The sequence below is a fragment of the Macaca thibetana genome, chromosome 2, assembly GCF_024542745.1.
Source record: "Macaca thibetana thibetana isolate TM-01 chromosome 2, ASM2454274v1, whole genome shotgun sequence".
In the NCBI taxonomy this organism is placed as follows: Eukaryota; Metazoa; Chordata; class Mammalia; order Primates; family Cercopithecidae; genus Macaca; species Macaca thibetana.
Genome location: NC_065579.1, coordinates 107,466,429 through 107,480,079, shown reverse-complemented (window position 1 = coordinate 107,480,079; position 13,651 = coordinate 107,466,429). Strand labels below are relative to the sequence as shown.

At 44.3% G+C, this 13,651-nt stretch overlaps 1 protein-coding gene and 1 pseudogene across 1 annotated transcript in view; both read left to right on the top strand.

Moving 5' to 3' along the window:
* The first annotated feature begins 253 nt into the window (after window positions 1-253).
* The window catches only part of STIMATE (STIM activating enhancer), a 239,118-nt gene continuing 225,720 nt past the window's right edge, over window positions 254-13,651 (top strand). Inside the window, exon 1 of the mRNA XM_050781100.1 lies at window positions 254-257. The gene's annotated coding sequence lies outside the window, so the exon portion shown is untranslated. The remainder of the gene's footprint in view (window positions 258-13,651) is intronic.
* Window positions 738-1,667, top strand: LOC126948793 (plasminogen activator inhibitor 1 RNA-binding protein-like; annotated as a pseudogene).

Genomic DNA, 13,651 nt, shown 5'->3' with positions numbered 1-13,651 from the left:
ATGACCCAGCACAAAGGCACTGAGAAGGTCTGTAGAGCTTCTCTCCATCACCCCACTGCCCAGAGCAAGGCTCAGGGAGAGAAGAGACTTTGGCCCCATGGTTATAAGCAGAGCTGGGAAACAGCTCAACTTTTTTGCTCCCAGCTTGGGAGAGTAAATCAGGCCTCCTCTCTTAGAGACAGGCCTTTTCTATGCTCCCTTCTAATCCAATCAACCTTAGGGAGGGCTTCACTCGGCTGGGAGCACAGCTAGGGGGGTGCATGTCACAGTCCTGCCTAGTGGTAGCAGCCAGCCCAGCCAGTGCAGGCACATAGCAGACATCAATGAAAGGAAGGAAGAAGCCGGGCACAGTGGCTCATGCTTGTAATCCCAGCAGTTTGGGAGGCTGAGGGGGTGCAGATCACTTGAGGTCAGGAGTTTGAGACCAGCCTGGCCAACATGGCGAAACCTCGTCTCTACTAAAAATACAAAAAATTAGCTGGGCATGTTGGTGTGTGTCTGTAGTCCCATCTACTAGGGAGGCTGAGGGAGGAGAATCACTTGAACCCCAGAGGCAGAAGTTCCAGTGAGCCAAGATCACGCCATTGCACTCCAGCCTGGGCGACAGAGCAAGACTCTGTCAAAAGAAAGAAAGAGAGAAAGAGAGAGAGAGAGAGAGAAAGAAAGAAAAAGAAAGAAAAGAAAGCAAGAAAGCAAGAAAGAAAGAAAGAGAGAGAGATGAGAGATGAGGAGTTGGAAGAAGACCTGATCAATAACTTCAGGGTGAAGGGAAAATAATTGATAGAAGACCAGAAAGGCGACTACCTCGTGAACAAAGATTTGAAAAGCCACTTGAAGAAAAGGGTGAAGGAGGTGAATTTTCACATGATAGACTGATTATTGACCAACCTCTTCGGGGTCGTGGTGATCTTGGAAGAAGTCGAGAGGGCCGTGGATGTGGAATGAGCTGAGGAGATGGATCTGATTCTTGTGGCAAACATGAATTTGACAGGCATCGTGGAAGTGATCTTCTTTTTCACATTACAAGTGGCCTGAAGCATGAGGACAAATGTGGAGGTAGCAGATCTTACCGCTGGGGAACTGTCAAAGATGAATTAACTGACTTGGATCCATCAAATGTGACTGAGGAAACACCTGAAGGTGAGGAACATCTTCCAGTGGCAGACACTGAAAATAAGGAGAATGAAGTGGAAGAGGTAAAAAAGGAGGGTCCAAAAGAGATGACTTTGGATGAGTGGAAGGCTATTCAAAATAAGGACTGGGCAAAAGTAAAATGTAATATCCAAAAACCAAATGAAGGTGCTGATGGGCAGTGGAAGAAGGGATTTGTTCTTCATAAATCAAAAAGTGGAGAGGCTCATGCTGAAGAATCAGTTATGGACCATCATTTCCAGAAGCCAGCAAATGATTTAACGTCTCAGCTGGAGATCAATTTTGGAGACCTTGGCTGCCCAGGTCTTGGTGGCCGGGGAGGAAGAGGTGGATATGGGCGTGGTGGGCGCCCAAACTGTGGCAGCAGGACCGACAAGTGCTTCTGCTCCTGATGTGGATGACCCAGAGTCATTCCTGGCTCTGGCGTAACTGATGCCATAAGACAAGCCTGGTTCCTTTGTGAACACTTCTGTTCAAAGCTTTTGCATGCTTAAAGATTCCAAACAACTAAGAAATTAAAAAAAAAAAAAAAGACTGTCATTCATACCATTCACACCCAAACACTGAGTTTTATCTGTTTTAAAAATGAACATCTCTTGTTACACAGAAGCAACAAATATGAGTCCGTTTTGTATTTAGAAATGTATTGGTGGCTGGGTGCGGTGGCTCATGCCTGTAATCCCAGCACTTTAGGAAGCCGAGGCGAACGGATCACGAGGTTAGGAGATCGAGACCATCCTGGCTAACATGGTGAAACCCCGTCTCCACTAAAAATACAAAAAATTAGCCGGATGTGGTGGCACTCACCTGTGGTCCCAGCTACTTGGGAGGTTGAGGCAAGAGAATCGACTGAACCTGGGAGGCGGAGGTTGCAGTGAGCCAAGATCGCGCCACTCTATTCCAGCCTGGGCGACAGAGGAGACTCCGTCTCAAAAAAAAAAAAAAAAAAAAAAGGTATTGGTAGCAGGGATGTTTTCATAATTTTCAGAGATTATGCATTCTTCATGAATACTTTTGTATTGCTGCTTGCAAATATACATCTCCAAACCTGAAACACAGGTGTGAACAGTGTGTACCAGTTTAAAGCTTTCGCTTCATTTGTGTTTTTTGATTAAGGATTTAGAAGTTCCCCAATTACAAACTGGTTTTAAATATTGGACATATTGGTTTTAATACCTGCTTTGCATTTTCACACATGGTCACCTGGGACATGTTAAACTTTGATTTGTCAGATTTTATGCTGTGTGGAATACTAACTACATGTATTTTAACTTAGTTTTAATATTTCCATTTTTGGGGAAAAATCTTTTTTAACTTCTCATGATAGCTGTTATATATATAAATATATATATATATATCCTAAATATATACAGAAATATCAGTATTGAACAAATTCAAAGCACATTGGTTTATTAACCCTTGCTCCTTGCATGGTTCATCAGGTTCAAATGACAACGGATTTACATTTTCAACTGTATTCACTTTTTCAATGCGTGTCTTTCCTATTTTAAAATCTAAACTGGACACATCTTATTGGTGAAAGTTGTTCAAGCTACTTATTGCTGGTAGCCACATCCTGTCAAGTGAAGTAGCTTTATAGGTACGGGTTTCCCCACCCCACCTCCACCAGGGTGGGTGGAATAAGTTGATTTGGCCAATGTGTAATATTCAAAGTGTTCTGTAAAGTGTCTGGCCATTTGGTATGATTTCTGTGTGTGAAAGGTCCTAAAATCAAAATGGTATATCCATAATCAGCAACCATTTAACCCTTCCTTGTTCTAAAACAAACAAACAAAAATCCAAAGGGCACTGGTTGGTAGGATGAGGTTGGGGATTATTTTAATTTTTGGAATTTGGGAAGCAGACAGCTTTACTTTATAAGGTTAGAACAGCAGCACCAACCATTAAATATAAACCGAAAATCTTTACTGTTTCTAAATTTCCTAGATTGCTATTATTTGGTCCTAAGTTGAGTATTTGTTCCACAGAAAGTGATAATTATCTTTTACCTCTTCCTCCCTTAGAAAATTACGTTAACAATGGATTCCTTTTATGGGAGCATCACCACGTATTAAAACATCCATGGAGAGAATGATGAATAAGAAAAGTTTTATAGGATTGTCTTTTATTCTGCCACATTTATTGATAAACAGGGAAGGAATTTTTTTTTTTTTTTTTTTTTTTTTGAGACGGAGTCTCGCTCTGCCGCCCAGGCTGGAGTGCAGTGGCCGGATCTCAACTCACTGCAAGCTCCGCCTCCTGGGTTCACGCCATTCTCCTGCCTCAGCCTCCCGAGTAGTTGGGACTACAGGCGCCCGCCACTGCGCCCGGCTAGTTTTTTGTATTTTTTAGTAGAGATGGGGTTTCACCGTGTTAGCCAGGATGGTCTCGATCTCCTGACCTCGTGATCCGCCCCAGGGAAGGAATTTTTTTTAGTTTTTTTTTTTTTTTTGAGACGAAGTCTCGCTCTGTCACCCAGGCTGGAGTGCAGTGGCCAGATCTCAGCTCACTGCAAGCTCCACCTCCCGGGTTTACACCATTCTCCTGCCTCAGCCTCCCGAGTAGCTGGGACTACAGGTGTCCACCACCATTCCCGGCTAATTTTTGTATTTTTAGTAGAGACGGGGTTTCACCATATTGGCCAGGCAGGTCTTGAACTCCTGACCTTGTGATCCGCCCGTCTCGGCCTCCCAAAGTGCTGGGATTACACACTTGAGCCACCGCACCTGGCCTTTTTTAAGTTTTAAGAATCATTTGTCACTTCATTTTTAGAAATGTTCTGCCTATATATGGTAATGTCCAGTTTTAAAAATATTGGACATCTTCAATCTTAAACATTTCTATTTAGCTGATTGGTTCTCACATATACTTCTAAAAGAGAAATTGTACTTTACAAGAGTTACTTATTTGGATTAGATTTATTAATCTCAGTTACCTACTATTCTGACAGTTTAAGGTGGTAATTGTTTTTAATGATGGATAAACTTGTGCTGGTGTTTTGGTTCTTATGATACTGAGCATGTTCTGCACTGATGCTAATGTCTAATATACCTGCTACCCAGAGATTAATTTAGTCCATATGGACTATTGACCCTTCTTGAGACTGCAACATACACACTCCTAAATCAGTGTGTTTAGACTTTTCAAGTATCTGTCTCATTTCTGAACATGTACAATGTTTATAAACCTCTGATTTCCAGCAGCATACTGTAGAAAACACTTCACAACTTCTACTCAGTGTCACCCATTGCTATCTTGAGAGACAACACAGCAATACCTGGTATGTTGCTAGTTTTCAAGATAGCCAGAACTTAAAAAGTTGGTCCATTCGTTGTACATGATGGATATAAATTTGCCTCCTACTTCACTTTGTGTCGAGAGCCAAAACTGTGAACCTAACCTTCTCTTACTGGTGGGTAATAACTGAAAATAAAGATTTATTTTCATGCTCACTTTTTTTTTTTTGAGACAGAGTCTCACTCTGTTGCCCAGGTTGGAGTGCAGTGGTACAGTCTCAGCTCACGGCAACCTCTGCCTCCCAGGTTCAAGTGATTCTCCTGCCTCAGCCTCCCGAGTGGCTGGGAGTACAGGTGAACACCACCACACCCGGCTAATTTTTGTATTTTCAGTAGAGACAGGGTTTCACCATGTTGGCCAGACTGGTCTTGAACTCCTGACCTCAGGTGATCCACCCACCTCGGCCTCCCAAAGTGCTGGGATTACAGGCATGAGCTGCCACGCCTGGCGTCATGCTCACTTCTTAAAAGTCATAAAGACAATCAAATAGGATTCTGTTTATCGTCATGCGTTTCCTGGTTTCTGAACTGTGTGCACACCCCTGTGTGCTTTTTTTTTCTTTTTGAGATGGAGTCTCGCTCCCGTCACCCAGGCTGGAGTGCAGTGGCACCATCTCGGCTCACTGCAACCTCCACCTCCCAGGTTCAAGTGATTCTTCTTCCTCAGCCTCCCGAGTAGCTGGGATTACAGGCGCCCACCACCACGCCCGGCTAATTTTTGTATTTTTAGTAGAGACGGGGTTTTGCCATGTTGGCCAGGCTGGTCTCAAACTCCTGACCTCAGGTGATCCATCCGCCTTGGCCTCCCAAAGTGCTAGGATTATAGGCATGAGCCACGGCGCCTGGCCTCCTGTGTACTCATATTTAATTTTTAAATTGAATTTTATATGGGGTTTTTATTTGCTAAAAACCAGGCTGTTGCATCACATTTGGAAAGGGTCCCTATCTTAAAGACTAACAACTTAATTGGGAAAGTTGAGTTCTGGTAGAATAGAAAATCCAAGGACTTCTTGGATTGAATCCAATTGTCACTTCTTAGCAGATCACTTTTTTAATAGTGAAAGTTAAGCATACTGAATGCTACTTTTTATTGACAAACAGCTATAGTACTGTAGGAGAAAAAAAAATCCCTAAATGGATACAGATTCCTAAAGTAATAGTGGCAGCAGATGTTTCAGTGAAGTTTTATCTTGACACTTTTAAACAGAAGTAATGCCAGAGTTGAAATTTTTTAAGGCACTTACAGCTTGTATTGAAATGATTGGAGACATGGTTTCTTTATTAGCTATTTTGAGACCTGTGGAGTTAATGCAAGAGTTTAAAAAAGTAGCACCAGGGGACCAGGTGCCCTGGCTGATGCCTGTAATCCCAGCACTTTGGGAGGCCAAGGTGGGCAGATCACTTGAGGTTGGGAGTTCAAGACCAGCCTGACCAACATGGAGAAACCCTGTCTCTACTAAAAATACAAAATTAGCCGGGTGTGGTGGCGCATGCCTGTAATCCCAGCTACTCGGGAGGTTGAGGCAAGAGAATCGCTTCAACCTGGCAGGCAGAGGTTGCGGTGAGCTGAGATCACACCATTGCACTCCAGCCTGGGCAACCAGAGCAAAACTCCATCCCAAAAAACATGTGGCATCAGGTACTATACATCTAGTTAGTTCTTTTACTCTGTTTTATTTTTTAAATGAAAGTAGGACACATCATTTCCAGGGTTGTCAATATATTTGGGGCTTGATTTTGGTATAGGTTTGGAAGGAGGATATTAAGTATTCATTCTAATTTTGTTATTTTTCTAATTGCCAGAGATGGTTGCACTGAAATAGAAAAATGTTATAGGGAGTTGCATACAAAACCTAAACATGTACTGGATTTTGAAAATACTAGATTGGTGCAATTACTTTTGTGCCACCCTAATATGTCTATAGGAAAGTACTAGTATGTGGAAGGAAACAACAGGTATTAAAAGGTTTAAAGGAATGAGAAATACGAAGTTGCTAGAACCTAATGGATATTGACTTTAAAGGTAAGATTGTTCAGGTATATTAATGGACATGTGGTCCAATGCTATAGCAAATTCCAGAGGTCTCAGGTGCATGCAATTCTACTTTCTAAAGAAAGTAAATACTCAGAAAATAGATTCTAACCCAGACATTTGGATTATACTGAGATAAATATGTAAATAAGTTTTAGCAAGTCTGAACACTGACAAGCCAGATCTTCAGGTTAACTAAGAAAAGCCCAGAAACTTCATTATTTACTGTGCTGTGTATGGCATAACTGGTAACAAGGAAGTAAAATGATACATATTTGAACTGGACCATAGTAATTAAACGATTTATCAATATAATTTGTAAGACAATTGTCAGGTTGAGATTAATAGTAAGTGGCAGCTTCCCAGAAATCTGGGTTGTTATTTGGCTTAGCTGTGCCCTAGGATTATCTTTTACCTTAGGCATGCTTCCTAACTTAAGGATCTTCCTTGATTTTTAAGTTCAAATTTGGAGGTTACGTGAAGTGATTGGAATAAGTCTTTCAGGCGGAGGAAGTAGGTAATTTCAAGAATATAGAGAAAGCAACTTTGTAATCTAAACATGAGAAGCTTAAGTTTAGGAAATGATTAGAATATAAATTGTTAAAACGATCAAGATTTTGGCCACAGATGAAAATATGAACACTAGGGCAAGGCGCCATGGCTCACGCCTGTAATCCCAGCACTTTGGGAGGCTGCGGCGGGTGGATCATGAGGTCAAAAGATAGAGATCATCCTGGCTCTAACATGGTCAAATTCCATCTCTACTAAAAATACAAAAACTAGCTGGGCATGGTTGCACATGCCTGTAATCCCAGCTGCTCAGGAGGCTGAGGCAGGAGAATCGCTTGAACCCAGGAGGCAGAGGTTGCAGTGAGCGGAGATCACACCATTGCACGCCAGCCTGGGTGACAGATCGAGACTCCATCTAAAAAAAAAAAAAAAAAAAAAAAAAAAAAAAAAAAAAAAACACCAGCCGGGTGCAGTGGCTCACCCCTGTAATCCCAGCACTTTGGGAGGCCGAGGTGGGTGGATCATCTGAGGTCAGGAGTTCAAGACCAGCCTGGCTAATATGGTGAAACCCTGTTTCTACTAAAAACACAAAAATTAGCCGGGTGTGGTGGTGCATGCCTGCAGTCCCAGCTACTAGGAAGCTGGGGCAGGAGAATCGCTTGAACCCGCGAGGCAGAGGTTGCAGTGAGCCGAGATGGTGGCATTGCACTCCAGCCTGGGCGACAGAGGAAGACTCCATCTCAAAAAATAAATAAAAAATAAAAAAATAAATTGCTCTGTAGCTGTAACAGGCATCAAACAAACACATGAAATGTCCTTGTGAACATCTTGTAGCTCCACACCAGTATCCTGACAGTTATTGTATTACATTGGTACAAAAGTAATCACAATTTTTGCCATTAAAAGTAATAGCAAAAACTGCAATTGCTTTTGCACCAACCTAAATATGTAGGCTATACCTTAATATGAAAGAAAGAATGGCAGAGTAGGGAGAGGCAGGGACTGGGACAGAGGGCATGAGACAGGCAGGGACTGTGGTCTCCACTCATGGTGAAAAGGTAGGGGTATGAGGGACTCTGGGCAGCAAATGGATTCAGGCAGTGCTTGCCTAAGCCCAGCAGGTGGCTATGGAGAGAGAGTGTAGGGTCTGTGGTGGTATCTCCCTTTATCCTCTCTTCTCCTTGTTGGGCCTGCCTTGCCAAGTCCCTTCCAAGGGCCAGAGGAACAGCCTTCTTCACAACCCTCCTGCCCCAGCCTCTCCAAAAGGGCCATGAGGGTCGTGGAGAATGCTGTCGCCTGCGCTGGTTACCATGTTGAAAATAAGCAGTCATCCAGGTTTCACCCTAGAGAGGTCAATTCCAAGGCCTGGGGGTCAGGTAGGGCTGAGGGGTTATCACTTTATATATATGTGTCTTTTTGTACTTCAGTTATACTTTAGTAGTATAGAAAAACAGAAACATTTTCAATCATATTCATTTCATTAAAATACTATTAATACTTCAATATAATTGTCTTTAATATCATTTAATATAATAACATGATTTAATATAATATTTTATGAGGGGCAAAATGATCATACTTCTTTGGCAAACAAAATAATTTTAAAATAGTATTTATCTCCTCTTCTTCCTTTTAACATTTCTGTATTTTGTGTTTTACAATATATGTAATGTTTTATTAAACTAGTATATATATATTAAATATTATGATTTAAGTATTTTGGAAGACATATACTCATATGGGTACAATATTTTGAAGACCTGAACAAACGGGAACTCTTGAATCCCCATCCCCTGGGCATTTATATGGTTGAAATAATATGATTCACCTTTTAATAAAGGAGTGGTTTAACATTAAAGAAAAAAACAGGCCAGGTGCAGTGGCTCACACCTGTAATCCCAGCACTTTGGGAGGCCAAAGTGGGCAGACCACCTGAGGTCAGTAGTTCAAGACCAACTTGGCCAACATGGTGAAACCCCATCTCTACTAAAAATACAAAAATTAGCCAGGCGTGGTAATTACAGGCACACGCCTGTAATCCTAGTTACTCAGGAGGCTGAAGTAGGAGAATCGCTTGAACCCGAGAGATGGAGGTTGCAGTGAGCCGAGATCACGCCACTGCACTCTAGCCTGGGTGACAGAGCGAGACAAAAAAAAAAAAAAAAAAAAAAAAAAAGGAATAATCTGATATATGTAGAAACATGGATGAATCTCAGAAACAAACAGGACGCCTGACACAGCAGGTCACACTCGTAAACTCAGCACTTTGTGAGGCTGAGGTGGGAGAATCACTTGAGACTAGAGTTCGAGACCAGCTTGGGCAACATGGTGAGACCCCGTTTCTACAAAAAATAAGAAAAGGTGTCATGACACATGCCTGTAATCCTAGCTACTCAGGAGGTTAAGGCAGGAGGGTCACTTGAAGCCAAGAGTTAGAGGCTGCAGTGCACAATTATTGCACCTGTGAAGTGAGACCCTGTCTCAAAATAAAAAACCAGACAGGGACTGGTGGCTCATGCCTGTAATGCTAGCACTTTGAGAGGCTGAGGTGGGCAGATCACTTGAGGTCAGTAGTTCAAAACCAGCCTGGCCAACATGGTGAAACCCCGTCTTCTACTGAAACACACACACACACATTAGCTGAGTGCTGTGGCTCACACCTGTAATCACAGCTACTCGGGAGGCTGAGGCAGGAGAATTGCTTGAACTTGGAGGCAGTGGTTGCAGTGAGCTGAGATGGCGCCACTGCATTCCAGCCTGGATGACAGAGTAAGAAGACACCATCTCGAAAACAACAACAACAACAACAAAGAAAAAAGCAACCAGACATGATTGCTACTTGGAGGAGCTGAACAAAAAAAAAAAAATTAAAAAAAAAAACAGACATGAGAGAGTATTGCCATATGATGAAATTCTTTTTCTTGTCTTTTCTTTCTTTCTTTCTTTTTTCTTTTCTTTCCTTTTTTTTTTTTTTTTTTTTTTTTTTTTGAGACGGAGTCTCGCTGTGTCGCCCAGGGTGGAGTGCAGTGGCCGGATCTCAGCTCACTGCAAGCTCCGCTTCCTGGGTTTTTACGCCATTCTCCTGCCTCAGCCTCCCGAGTAGCCGGGACTACAGGCGCCCACCACCTCGCCCGGCTAGTTTTTTGTATTTTTTAGTAGAGACGGGGTTTCACCGTGTTAGCCAGGATGGTCTCGAACTCCTGACCTCGTGATCCGCCCGTCTCGGCCTCCCAAAGTGCTGGGATTACAGGCTTGAGCCACCGCGCCCGGCCCTTTTTTTTTTTTTTTGTTTTGAGGCAAAGTCTCACTCTGTCACCCAGGCTCGAGTGCTGTGGCACAGTCACAGCTCACTGCAGTCTTGACTTCCAGGCTCAAGTGATCCTCCCACCTTAGCCTCCTGAATAGCTAGGACTACAGGCTTGGGCCACCACACCTGGCTAATTTTAAAATTTTCTGTAGAGATGGGGTCTTGCTGTATAAAAAAAAGTATTGTAAAAAAACTCTCGGCCACACTCATGCCTGTAATCCTAGCACTTTGGGAGGCCAATGGGGGGCAGATCACTTGAGCTTAGGAGTTTGAGACCAGCCTAGGCAACATAGTGAGACCCCCATCTCTAAAAAAATATGAAAATTAACCAGGCATGGTGGCACGCACCTGTAGTCTCAGCTACTTGGGAGTCTGAGGTGGGGGGATCACTCAAGCCTGGGAGATCAAGGCTTCAGTGAGCCATGATTGCACCACTGCACTCCAGCCTGGGTGACAGAGCAAGAGCCTATCTCACACACACACAAAAAAAGCAACAAAACAACAACAACAACAACAACAACAAAAAGCACCTCACTGTGCTAGTCAAGCAAAGCGCCATCTGGGCCACATTTGACACAGGGCCTACCAGTTTGTGTCCTCTGTCCCAGTCACTGTATACATTCCTCATACAATTTTTTTTTCCTTTTCTTAGACAAGGTCTGGCTCTATCGCCCAGGCTGGAGTGCAGTGGCATCATCTCAGCTCACTGCAACCTCCACCTCCCAGGTTCAAGCCATCCTCCCACCTCAGCCTCCCAAGTAGCTGGGACTATAGGCATGCACCACCATACCTGGCTAATTTTTGTATTCTTTGTAGCTATGGGTTTTCACCACATTGCCCAGGCTGGTTTCAAGCTCATGAACCCAAGTGATCTACAGAGGGAGACAGAGCGAGACTCCGTCTCAAAAAAAAAAAAGAGACTCCAACCCAAAGAACTGTTCCCTGTTTTTTCATGTATTGCTGAGTGTCCTTGGTCACTTATTTGGTGCCTATGACCTCTTATTAGCAGATAAGAAGTTGAAGGTGCAAAATAATTTAAGAAAAATGCATGGCACAATAACATAAAATTGGAACACTGTGCCCATTAATATATTTTCTCCCCATAAATTGGGAAAAGAGGGCTGTGGAGAGAGAGAAGTGGTCTTTGGGGTTGAATGGGAGCATAATCCTTGGCTTGTGGCACTCAAGGATAGAAAACGGGGTCAAGAGGGCCAGTGCCTGTTCTGAGGTAAGCAACTGAGGAAAAGCAAGCTAAGTGCCTTAGGAAGACAGAGAAAGAAGGGGAGCAATCTTGGGAGGCCTCTTGGAGGAGATGGCTTTAGGTCAGGACAATTATTTCTCATCATTCTGTTGTGCTTTAGAGTTTGCAAAGAATGCTTATACACATTTTGTTCTTCAGATTCCTAGCAGCCAGCAAAGTAGGTGGTTTCCTCCCCATTTTGCAAAGATGAGGAAACTGATCCCAGAGAGGTAAAGGGTCCCATAGAAGGTCTCACAGAGAATCACTGACTAACTCTGAACTTGACCCCAGCTGTCTGCCTCCACACCCATTGTTTTTTCCCTGACAACAGAGCATAGGTGAGCAGGACACCTGGTGGGGCAGGGGTTACAGGAGCCAGAACATGGAGGGAAGCAGGGCAGGTGTTATGGAGGATGTGGAGTCATGGCCTGTGCTCCAGGGGCAGCAGGGCCAGCATAGTCAGCTGGGTCTCAGTAAAGAATGGCATGGGGTGAGCAGTGACTCTTCAGTGGGGCTCACCTGATTGCTTGGGTAATTAGCCACAGGGAGTCATTATGTGACTGGCCTCATTTGGACTGACTGAAGGAAGCTGACTAGTCAGTGGCAATGGAGGGCCGCTGATCACTGACAGCAGGCCTGGCTGGCTTGTGGAATTTCATTCAGTTTTTCATGGGTTGAAAACAGCATGATGCCCTGGCTGAAGGTTCTGCCAGTCCCCAGGGTCCGGGCCTGGCCCTTAGGTTCTCATCCAGTATAAGGCCCCAGGTTGATGCCCACCCGCAGAAAGCAGGCCTGATTCGTGGGCAGACAAGGCTTCAGGGCATAGGGGGTTCATATAGAATGGTTGAACACTGACCCCTTGGTCAATTATGTCAGAGTATTACAACCCTTACCCCATGAAGCCAGCAGGAAGCGGAGACTAAGTTGGGAATGGCCAGGATACCTCCTGGGTGTGCCAACCTCTGGTCTTGGATGCTGCCAAATGGCCCACTAGCCACCCTCTTGTCTTCCCACTGCCTCTCGGGGAAAGGGCTGACCTCATGGTGATGGAGACAGGCATGTTTTTGTGCTCAAGGGGACTGATGTCTATCTGTAGGATTATAGAGGGGGACAGAACCCAAATAAATGACAAACAAATGTAGGTATAAATTAGAAATATTACCACTGGGGAGAGAGAGAACCTGTTTAGATGGGGTGGGCAGGGAAAGCCTCTCTGAGGAGACCATCTTGTTAAGCAAATACTGGAACAATAAGGTGTCACCTATGTAAAGGTGGGTGCAGGAAGTGGGATGGGGAGTGTGCCAGTGGGAAGGACAGTGACATACTCATGAAATGGAAAGGAGACAGGTGCAGCTAAAATACAGCAAGCAAGGCAGGTGAGTAGAACAGCTGAATGGGACAGGTGAAGGTGGGCCAGGCCAGTCTTTTTTTTTTTTTTGAGACAGAGTTTCACTCTTGTCACCCAGGCTGGTGTGCAATGGCATGATCTTGGCTCACTGCAAACTCTGCCCCCTAGCTTTAAGCAATTCTCCTGCCTCAGTCTCCCATGTAGCTGGGATTACAGGCACGTGCCACCACACCCAGCTAATTTTTGTATTTTTAGTAGAGACGGGGTTTCGGCATGTTGGCCAGGCTGGTTTTGAACTCCTGACCTCAAGTGATCTGCCCACCTTAGCCTCCCAAAGTGTTGGGATTGCAGGTGTGAGCCAGTGCACCAGGCCAGGGCCAGTCTTTTTTTTTTTTTTTTGAGATGGAGTCTCGCCCTGTTGCCCAGCCTGGAGTGCAATTGCGCCATATCGGCTCATTGCAACCTCTGCCTCCCAGATTCAAGTGATTCTCCTGCCTCAGCCTCCTGAGTAGCTGGGATTACAGGCAGGTGCTACCACACCTGGCTACTTTTTGTATCTTTAGTAGAGATGGGGTTTTGCTATATTGGCCAGGCTGGTCTCGAACTCCTGACCTCATGATCCGCCCACCTTGGCCTCCCAAAGTTCTGGGATTACAGGCATGAGCAACCGCACCTGGCCCTGGTGCTTTATAGGCCAAAGTGAGACTTTTGGACTTGTGCAAAGCGCAATAGGGAACCTTGAGAGGCTTTTCAGCTGGGGTGAGTC